Genomic DNA, 10,553 nt, shown 5'->3' with positions numbered 1-10,553 from the left:
ATTCAAAAGTCCACGCAGAGTTCGATTTGCTGTTTGAATTGGGACCTTAGTTTGTTTGTTGGCAGGGACATTCTGAATAAACAGAGATAACTTTAAAATGGCTTCTCTTTCTCTTAGATTTTATGAAAAATATTTTCTATTCCCAAGCAGATTTTGAGGGAACAAGCAGTTCTTTAGATTTGTACATTTGAATGTTGTGTAATGGTTTGCTGTGATATGTCTCCATCAGCTTGTTTTAAAAGTTTTGTACATACCTGTGAACGAACAACAACTGTGTTGTAGACTTTTAGCTGATGCTGACAAATATTTGTACAATTAAATAAATATGAGGGATTTGATTTACATAATATGGGATACTTCTTCTGGTTCTGTTGGGGATAACAAACGCTCCCTGTTCACTTTTTCCTGCTGATGGTTTAAGACATATCCTCAAAGCCTCAGTCCGGCTGAGACGCATTCTGGTAAGACACTCTGAAGTCTGAAATACTTTCCACATACAGTTATTAATTCAATAGGTTATTGACCAATGAGAATTAGGAATAGGTCTACTATGAATCCAGTAACCCAAAAAATAAATGTGTGCAAAGCAATACCTGAAGCTACCAACAAATATGAACTCATATACTTAAGGAGTCCCACATTTAGCTTTTTTAAAAGTCTTTGCGCAACATGTTATTTTTCTCTTCCTCTGTCTGATTTACCTCCCGTTCCTTTAAAGGCCTCTCTATAAAGCACCCTCCATCTCTGACTGGTCAGCTGGCTGTGCAAAAACAAGGTAAAAGATCATTGGTTCATCGTTCATTCTCTGACATTTGTTTACTTCTCTGCTATTTGTGCTCACACTGAACTTAATGCAGCTGAAGTTTCAATAAACATGTTCTCATTCACATGTTTTTCTGTTTCTTTTGTCAGAAGATGAAAGGTGTCTGATATTGAGATATGACAACTTTATCTTAAACTGTGCTGTCTGTTTTGCATGAAAAGTGCTATACAAATAAAGTCTGATTTGTTTTTCACAGTGCAAGCACATGGATGTGTGATGTGAGAGGGACGAAAAAAGTAAATAAAGTCTTATACTTCGACTTGAAATTTGTGAGCCCTGGAAAAAAGGATGCAGGAATGAAATTCATTCTTGCAGGCCAGTTAGCAGATGCAATACAAATAATATCAGCCATGATTTAAAAAACTGTGCTTTCAAAGATTAGAGAATGGATTCGACCAAATGCTGATGCTCCAGCTTTGCCCACAATCAAAGAAGAACTTGGAGATTCTATTTGGAAAAGTTTCTCCTCATGTATGAATGTACATCCTGAAGTCTTAGTTTCAGTTGAGGATTTAGATGCTAAAAAGCTCAAAGAAATGTTAGAGATGAAAACAGAAAGCAAAGTTAGTTCTCTTCTCTCAGAAGCATCTAGCTCATTGCTCTTTATGTTTGTGGCCTAGTAGAAAGTATCAGACATCTTGGCCACATGGTTTGCCATGCGGGCGTTTGTCTATGAAAATTACTTTTTAAAACATCAGACCAAATCCTCACATCAAGGTATTAAGTCAAGTTGTTCTGACACACAGTCTCCAAAAAACGGAAAATCATCAGTCTCTGCTAAGTCACAAACAATCTGTGATAAATATATTAAGTAAAAGGTCAGAAAATGTGTAGACCTCCTCACCCATCCGGCTTTCTTTTTTAGCAAGTATAAGTATAGTATAAGTATAGTGTCATTCTAAGTAAACATAAATATGTTTTTTAATGGATTTTTTAATTGTTGTACATTAATATGACTGTATATTATTTGCTTAATGTATCCTTGCTAGCCACTTTTGTATTTGGAGAAAACTCCTTTCCTTTTGTGCCATGTCCTCTGCTTTTCCCACTTATTTTGAGTTTTCTACACTGCATCAAACCAGGTTTCTGGTGTTTCATCAGGGGTTTGGTAAACAACAATAGCATTTGTTTGCCTCTGTTGCAATCAGCTGCTAAATTCTGACAAAGGCTGCAGATGGAAATATAATCAGGAGGATTATAAAAAAATAAAAATAAAATAAAATAAAAAATAAAATAATAATAACAACAACAACAACAATAATAATAATAATAATAATAAACTCTATGAAAGAGATCTGTGACTCTTTGACACAATTAAAATGGACATGCTGAAATATAGAAGAGCAGGACTCTTGCCCAATCAATCATTTAGTGTAAAGGTCAATGATTTAATCCGCTGACACACTGATGTTTTGTTTTTTTGTGTGTTTTTACTTTTAGTGCTGTTGCTTTATTATTAATTTCTTTATGTTGTGAAAAGCCTTTGGAAATTATAAATAGCTTCCTGATGATGATCTGACTGCACATCATGACAGTTTGTGAGAGATACAGTATTTCAGATGTTATCAACTGTAGTCGTCGCTGCATGTGATCAGTACTTATCATACAGCTTCTTAATCACATTTCACAGCCTTGTGAAACTCAGAACAAAGCTTGTTGTTGTGAGTAGTTTTCCAAAAAGCTTTGAATGCTACTTTAACTAAGACTGTCAAGAAAATGATTCATTTGAAGAATCACAACACTGATCTTCAAGGTCTTCAAGTCTCAGTTAGAATAGATTGTAATTTTATAAAATAACAACATGATGCTCATAACATACAGTACAATTAAACTTTAAAGCTAATCTTTTTTTTTCTCTCTCTCTTTAGGTTTGAATTTCTATCAATTGCATTCCCAAAGCTAAACTGTTGTTATGTTGAGGCGATACAGGCTTTGCTTTTTAAAGCCTTTAAATTGCTATCTACATGTAATCTGTGAAATGCCATGGATTCTCCGTAGTCCCTCCCCCTTTCCAGGTTTGCCATGTTTATCCAGCCACATGTGGCCCTGGCACGCTGTGTACTGTGACAACAATTTGCACTTTGTGCATTTATGCTTGAGAAGTGGGCTCAATGCATATAATCAAATGCAAAAAGGACAAAAGTAGTTTGTTTACTTCAAATACTGCTATCAGAAAAGGGTGCAATTCAGAGTAGAATAATTTTTTTTTTTTATGAAACAAACAAAATGTGTAAAATGTGTCATTTTTCCAATAATGTAAATGTAACAAAAATCAACCAGATTACATCTGCAGTAAATGTAAATTAATCTTTTGGGAAACATAAAAATTCACATTGCAATATATATACTGCACAAATACAGATAAGAGACAAAGGAAAGATAAATGCTAAGACACTGACCTGCAATGCGGTTTACAGTTTAGTGTCATCTGGTTTCTATTTTGCTAAAACATCATTTTTCATTTTTTTTTTTTTTTTTTTTTGCACAATCCAATAAGATCAATTTTTCAAAATCCACAAACTCGTGTTTATTTACTCAACAACTTCCAGAACTCTATATATTTTTTCAGCTTTGTAAAACTAAGTTTTGCCCATCTCATATCCGATCTTTGGAGGGTAAATCTAAAAGTGTAAAACTGTGAATACTGAAGGAGAGTAAATTGGGAAAGAAGAGAGGCAGCCAGTAGAAGAGGACATGTGAGGTGATGCCATCCCAGTCCCTCACAGTATGAGATGTCAATTATTTTATTTTATTTTTTATTTTTTTAATCTCAGCCCTGGATTTTTTTTATTTTAGAAACAATTTTCTTTCTACATGTTCATTAGGAAAAGTTTTATGTGTAAAATGATTCACATTTTAATAACAGAAGTTATTAAAAATATTGTTTTATTGTCATTAAAGGGACATTGTCTAACATTTTCTGTTGTTTATTGCCAAAATCCATGTCTGCATGTTTATATGCGTAATCATTAATGTATTATGACCTCCACCTCTAGCACATTCTCGTCAGCAAAGAATTTTAGATTTGCTCATACATATGACGGGTAAGACGATGGGGAAGTGCCATGACGGTCTGCCATCTTGAAACTACAGCCACCAGCAAGGGACAAACAGCACCAACGCAGGATCTGTGCGAGGCAGAGGCAGAGGGAGAGCTGCTGTGTGTGATTATCAGTCAAACTTATTTGGAGACAACTATTTTAGTAAATAAATTATATTATAATTATAATTACATAAAATTATAAACAAAGTAGCTTCTGTATCAAATTCTAAATAATTAAAAGATTATTTTAAGTTTTTAAACAAAATTAAACATTTTGTCAGTTTCACAGTTTGTTTTGTGTGTTTTGTTTATTCAGTTATTTTTCTTTTGACTTATGTGCGATAAAAAAAACAATGAAAACAAACAAAGAAACAAAAAGCTGCAGTTGCTAAAGTTAATGTGTCTGCTTTGCGCACAGAATATGTCTTGATCATGTCATGCAATTGCACCAATTTCAAGAAGATGCTTGCAAAACTGACATCTTGCAACCTCTGCACTTCACAATATAATGAATGAAATGATAAGAAGTCAGTATATTCTATGCTGTGTATTTTTCAGTATGGTGCAAATGGGTATTATAAACCATGCTATCCTTCTAGTTCAGTGTTTCTCAGGACCCACTGCCCTGCATGTTTTAGTGGTAACCCTGCTTTACCACCACAATTAAATGAATTGCTTGGTAACAGGCTTGCAAAAAATCTGATTAGGAAGTTAATTAATGAAGCAAGCGTGTTGAAGTAGGAACAAGACCTGCATGGTAGTGGGTCCTGAGGACCTGGATTGAGAAACACTGTGCTGTTTACATGCCATCCTATATTCAATAGTCAGAAACGTTGACTGGGTTTGGACCACCACAAAGCAAAAACCAAAACTAAATGGGTATATATCTGAAATGAAAAGCCTAATTTGTATCACTGCTAACTGCATCATGCATTCTTCTACAGTTTACTGACCTATTAGTCAATCTGGTTGAGCAAACACTGGCTGAAAGTCCAGACACAATGAAGTCATGCACAGGGTATCGCTGTGTCATAAACATGTTCACTTAAAGCCATATTGTTCCCCAGCTTTATCAGTGATGGACAGATAGCACTTTAGACCAAACCTAACTGCACTGACAGAAGCATTCCTTGAAGACAGGTCAAAGTTTATACATAATAAATAAAAAGATGTAAATGTGCATGAATCCATGGATTTCTGCATAACTGGCATTAAACTCATAAGGAAACTAATGAGAGAGTCTCGTGCTAAAAACTGAATATGATTTATAATTGTGTGGGAATGTGCATGACAGGTGAAGACCACGATGCAGCACCTTTACTGTAGAAATTACATTTTGAGTAACAAAGCCAATTCAAATCTCCACATTAGTTTTAAAATTGGTTACAGAAGCATCAACGTAGCAGAGAGCATTACCAGCAATTACAACAATAATTATCAGAATATATATTGTTGTTATTATACTATAAATACTAGCACTTTATAAGTTTAACTATATTAAACTTAAAAAGTGCTATAAAAAACAATATCAATGCAAAAAATAATTACAACAATACAAACAAAAAAAATTAGAATAAAAGTCTAGACTTAGCCTAAATAAATCAAACAAATGAGATTAGACATATACAGAATAACATACAGAAGCTCAATAAGATACTGTAAAAAAAAATCAGGGAAGGCTTATTCCACAAATTTGGCATCCACATCCAAATTTCTGTTACCTCTGGCTTTAAGCGGCGTTTTAGACACAGATAAGAGTCCACTGTCAGACAATCTCAGAGTGCATGCAGATTTGTACAACTTTCATTTCCCCAAAAAAATGGTTGCTGAAAAGAATTGGGATTAAATAACAACCAACAGATTAGATGTGCAGCTTTAAGAGAAGCTATTAAGAGCCGTATAAGTCAGCAGTAAAATCTGAAAATCAGCCCTACAATATGGAAGCTTCTTAGAAGTCTGGTAGCCGAGTTCTACAGTCTGAAGTTGGTTTATGGATTTATTAGTGAGACAAGTTGAAAGGCTTCTGCAGGAATAGAGGAGTGAAGAGATGAGGGCATGTATTAATATGGCTTTATTTATAAATCATATCGGATTAATCAGAACACTAAACTGATAGTAATTAATGTGTTATAGCAAAACAACAAAGATCAAAATTGTGTTGCATATTTATCTATGTAACATTACACAGTATTTTTGTATGGATCAACCAAAATGTGGTTAAAAGAAATTATAGGATGTTTAAAACAGCACATTTACTGAGTAAGCTCTTTGTCTTTCCCAGTGAGTTCAGACTTTCATAACTGGACAGGGTGACTGAGTTTAATGATAAGTCTGGAACTTAAGCAACACTGGGCTGATCAGAACATGCACAACATGTGGCTTTTGTGCAAATATGAAGCATAGAACTCAACCATCATTTGCATTTCTTATCATCAGACTTTTGAAATTTTGACACCAGAGGAGCCCACAAAAGTTTCAAAGCAAGCATTAGCAGCCACCCACTGAATAAATCCAATAACAACTAATTAAGCCACTGATGTTACATCTACATAAAAAAAAACTGTAATAATACTATCAACAAAAAATCCAACAAGAGTCAGCACCACATTCTGATTAACTGACAGTTCGAGACTAAGATATACAGTAGGATGGTTGACAATAAATAAATACACAATAGCAGGCCATTTTCATAAGCTAACCTGCAGTGAATTCATCTGCCTTCTGCTGAGCAGAAAATTTGCTCAGCACTGACACTATCGAGAGCAATAAAAAATGCAGTAGAGCAAATGTGATAAGAAAGCTGCAGGTTTTACAGCACATGTAGCTTATCGGTGTTGAACAGGATTTCACTGTTTGCATTCTAATCACGTCTTTTCACTTGTAACAGGTTTGATAAACGCTAACATGTTGAAACACGTTTCAGATCAATATAGATGTTTCTGCCAATGTCAGACACACTGACTGCACACATTTTGCACGCATTACATATGAATGTTTGTTATAAATGCTTTATGTCTCCATCATTTCCTCTCTTTCTACTGCTGCTGCGAAATGAAGGTATAAAAAAACATTGAATTATGTTTATGGTAAACTTTTGCCTTTATTACAAGATGATGTTTTGCAATTGTTGCGCCACACACATTAGCTCATTCTGGCATATTTGAATTTCTACCAGTTTCAGTGTTCATGGAAAATAAGTGGAAAACTCCAGTTTTCTTGTCATTCTTGGTTTCTGTTTATACAATTATACCAGTCCAAAACAAATAAAAGGGAAAAAAGACAGAAAAAAGATGTAACCTGCCATTTATCCCTCCCTTAAAAAAAAAAAGAAAAAAAAAGAAAAAATGTTTTGGCAAAGTCAGGAAACTTTTGCCTATTTACACAACCAACAAATATAGCGCAACCACAGCATTTTCATGCTTATGGCCACCTGGAAAATTCACCCTTGCTTTATTTTGGTCCTTGGAAATACAGTATATGTGGCTTCAATAGCTAAATTCTGCTTCATACTGCCAGTTTTAGACTTTATCTGTCTGGAATTTTGTGTTTGACAAACACAAGTCCAGATATCTAAACTCCCTGCTGCAGCTTGAAAATTAAAGTTAGAAATTTAAGTATTAAATACTTTTTGAGGGGAGATACATTGTACAAGGGCACTCAGAGCTCTCTGCCAAGGCCAGTGCCCTACAAAAAAAAAGAGAAAAAGTCTACATGTATTTGCACCAAAGTTTGACTGGTGCTTCTTTTGGCCATGCTCTTGCCATTTTGCATAATGCTGAAGACAAACAGAAACAGTGACAGGCAGGTAAACAGACAAGGATTGATAAGTCAAAAGTATATTATTAATCCCTAATGGGAGATTACGTAATTGTATTAATATATTGATAAAACAAAAGAAAAGAACACATACAAATTAAAAGCACATAGAATATGCAGTGTATCTTAAAGGAGGAGTCCCCTCTTTTGACCTCCTGTACAGGTCATTTTTAACAACTTGTGCAGCAACATTCTTCTCTATCTGATCACCTCCAGGGTTTACATAGCAGTCCACAGCTAAAAGCCAACCTCCATTATTGACATCAATGCTGCAGTCAAAGCAGTCTGACTTATGGTGGACATGCAGTCTTTCTTCCCCTTCAAGAAGTATAATCTGCTCTGACGTTCTGGTCTGGCGTATAACTGTAGTGCAATCATGTTAAACCTTGAATTTAGTTGCATGTGTTCCTTAAATATTTACAGAAGCCTATAGATGGGAGCAGTGCCCTTCACTGTTAATCTAAGACAGTTTAATCAATATCTCATGAGTGCTTTTTGCAAATCATGTGGGAGGTTAAATGTACATATGTGTTACAGAGGAAGGGCAGTGAAAAAGATCTATAAAGAAATGTGATAACATCTACAGGCAACATGTATAAACTAGAACTGTAGCTAATCTATTCCTCTCTCATGAGACCAGTATGAAACCCTTTTACACAGTAGGTGCCGTGTAGTGAAGTAAATAAGTAAAATAGTACTTTTTTAAACTCTAATTTTCTCTGTACTGCTAATCCATCTGAAAGCTAGATCAAGCAAATGATGGCCTCATTACATAAGCTTGCAGTGTCCTACTTAAATGACTTGACTTGAATGACTTAATGTTTTTTTTATAAAGGATTTTCAATACATTAGTTTAAATTACAATTCTATGGTTATAAAGGGAAGTTTAGGAAAAATATCAACTTTTCTGCTAATTTTTGAGAACAGCATTTTAAGAAGTATAAAATAAAAAACATTAAATTTACATTTATTTGCACTTGAATTGAACAATCTCATGCACTTCCCAATAACTTGACAGCAAGAATGCAGAATTTATTTTATACAAAAAGGGATACAAAAATGGTCTCATCTTCCCCCATTTATATAAAGTTTTATCCACCTTGTTACATATATAGAACTTAGGTGTCTTCTTGATAGAATTATATGTCATTCTAAACACAGCATAATGTGCATTTCTGTGCATGCATGTAGATTTTGGACCGGTAATTTATTTACTTGCACTTATCTGGGTAGACAAAAGAGTTTTTTTTTTTTTTTTTTTTGCAAAAACAGGATGTAAGGAGGTTCCAAAGTAATCAATACAGGGGGTTGACTCTGCATGGCACCACTGCATCCCAACACAGGATACTCTGATAATTGGCTAGAAAGGGACTGTGCCCATGAACACCCCTAACTTAAGGCCCACCTATCAGCTGAGCTAAAGCTTTAAGAGAGTTCAACCTACTAAATTGCACCGCAGTTGGACAGAAGAGCTTATAGTGGCCTCTAGAGGATCATTATATATTTGTAAAGAGATCCTTTTCTATTCAATACTGTTGTATTGTTGCACACTCATACTGGAAAAAATGTACATGATTTAATCTGATTTCATTTTATTTAAGCCATCTGAAATTACATTATTAATCATTAAGTCAAAGTTTAAATCTTCACTATTTAGGTTAACATTTACATTTTATCCCAAGTATGAGAAAATCAGTAAGTTTTTTTTAACTTTTCCTGAATTTTTAAATATTTTTCATTTGGAAAATAAATTGCAAATCAGCTTTAAATTTAAGTGTAACATTTCCTGTCCTTTGCTTTCCTTTCCTTTCCTTTCCTTAATATTTAAGATTCCTATTTGAAATAATCTGACCTGCAGCTACCTCTTGATAGGTAACGTTTAATTTAATTTTCATCATATAAAGTTTATTTCCCAATAATGGCAAGACAGGGAACATGTCGTCCTTTTCTAAAAGTGCCTCTTTCATCCACATCATCTCAACAATTCCAGGCTAGTGTCAGTATTCAGTTTCAAGCTGCCAATAACAAACAAAAGCAACCTCGGACTACTTTATCACTGCCTTGAACACCCCACCACCTCCCACTCCATCTGTATTGTACTCACTCTGAGGTCTAGATAAACACTCCATGTGCTTACAGAAACAGGTGTCAGGCTTCAGGAGGAAACACACACACACACACACACACACGCGCACACACACACACACACACACACACACACACACACACACACACACACACACACACACACACACACACACACACACAAACAGAGTTAATTATTTATCCACTCTCTGAAATACTGACATACACACCACCCTGCCTGCAGTGTCACTTTAGAGAATGCACCAGAGAACCTGTTATCGCTGATAGATGAGAGCGCATCTATAAAAATGCTGAAAGGTTGAAGGGGAACATATAAAAATTATATTCTAAATACAAAAAAAAAAAAAAAAAAAAAAAAAAAAAATCAGCTACTGACAGTGTTGTATAACTTGCCTCATAACTTCCGAGGGACTAGTAATGGACAGTATGGTATACTCTTTTTGATATTTGTATCATTTTAATTGGAAAAACCCACAACACCTCTAATTAGACAACCCCATCCCCTAAAAAAAGAAAACAAAAAAAGAAAACAACAACAACAAAAAGTGTATTTATGTTATATTGATATCTACGTGATAGGATAACGCCAGTGAAATCCCTTGGGTGCCCTTACTTTTGTTTAAATTATTAGACATTGTTGTAGAATTACAATTTTCTTCCTCCAGTTTATGTGTATATTTTAACATTTGTGTTTGTTATTCTGGCGCCATGTTTGTCATTTGCGAGGTTTTCCCTTAAATGACAAACGTTTATTTAAGATATTGC

General features: G+C 34.5%; 1 long non-coding RNA gene across 1 annotated transcript; it reads left to right on the top strand.

Annotated features, from left to right (window-relative positions):
- Nucleotides 1–54: 54 nt before the first annotated feature.
- On the top strand, nucleotides 55–2,011 carry LOC121634184. Its single transcript, XR_006009199.1, has 3 exons — nucleotides 55–461; nucleotides 719–775; nucleotides 913–2,011. It is a non-coding gene; the product is annotated as an uncharacterized LOC121634184 (long non-coding RNA).
- Nucleotides 2,012–10,553: the final 8,542 nt, after the last annotated feature.

This window comes from Melanotaenia boesemani, chromosome 22 (genome assembly GCF_017639745.1).
Source record: "Melanotaenia boesemani isolate fMelBoe1 chromosome 22, fMelBoe1.pri, whole genome shotgun sequence".
NCBI lineage: Eukaryota > Metazoa > Chordata > Actinopteri > Atheriniformes > Melanotaeniidae > Melanotaenia > Melanotaenia boesemani.
This window is presented reverse-complemented; position numbering and strand designations above follow the sequence as displayed.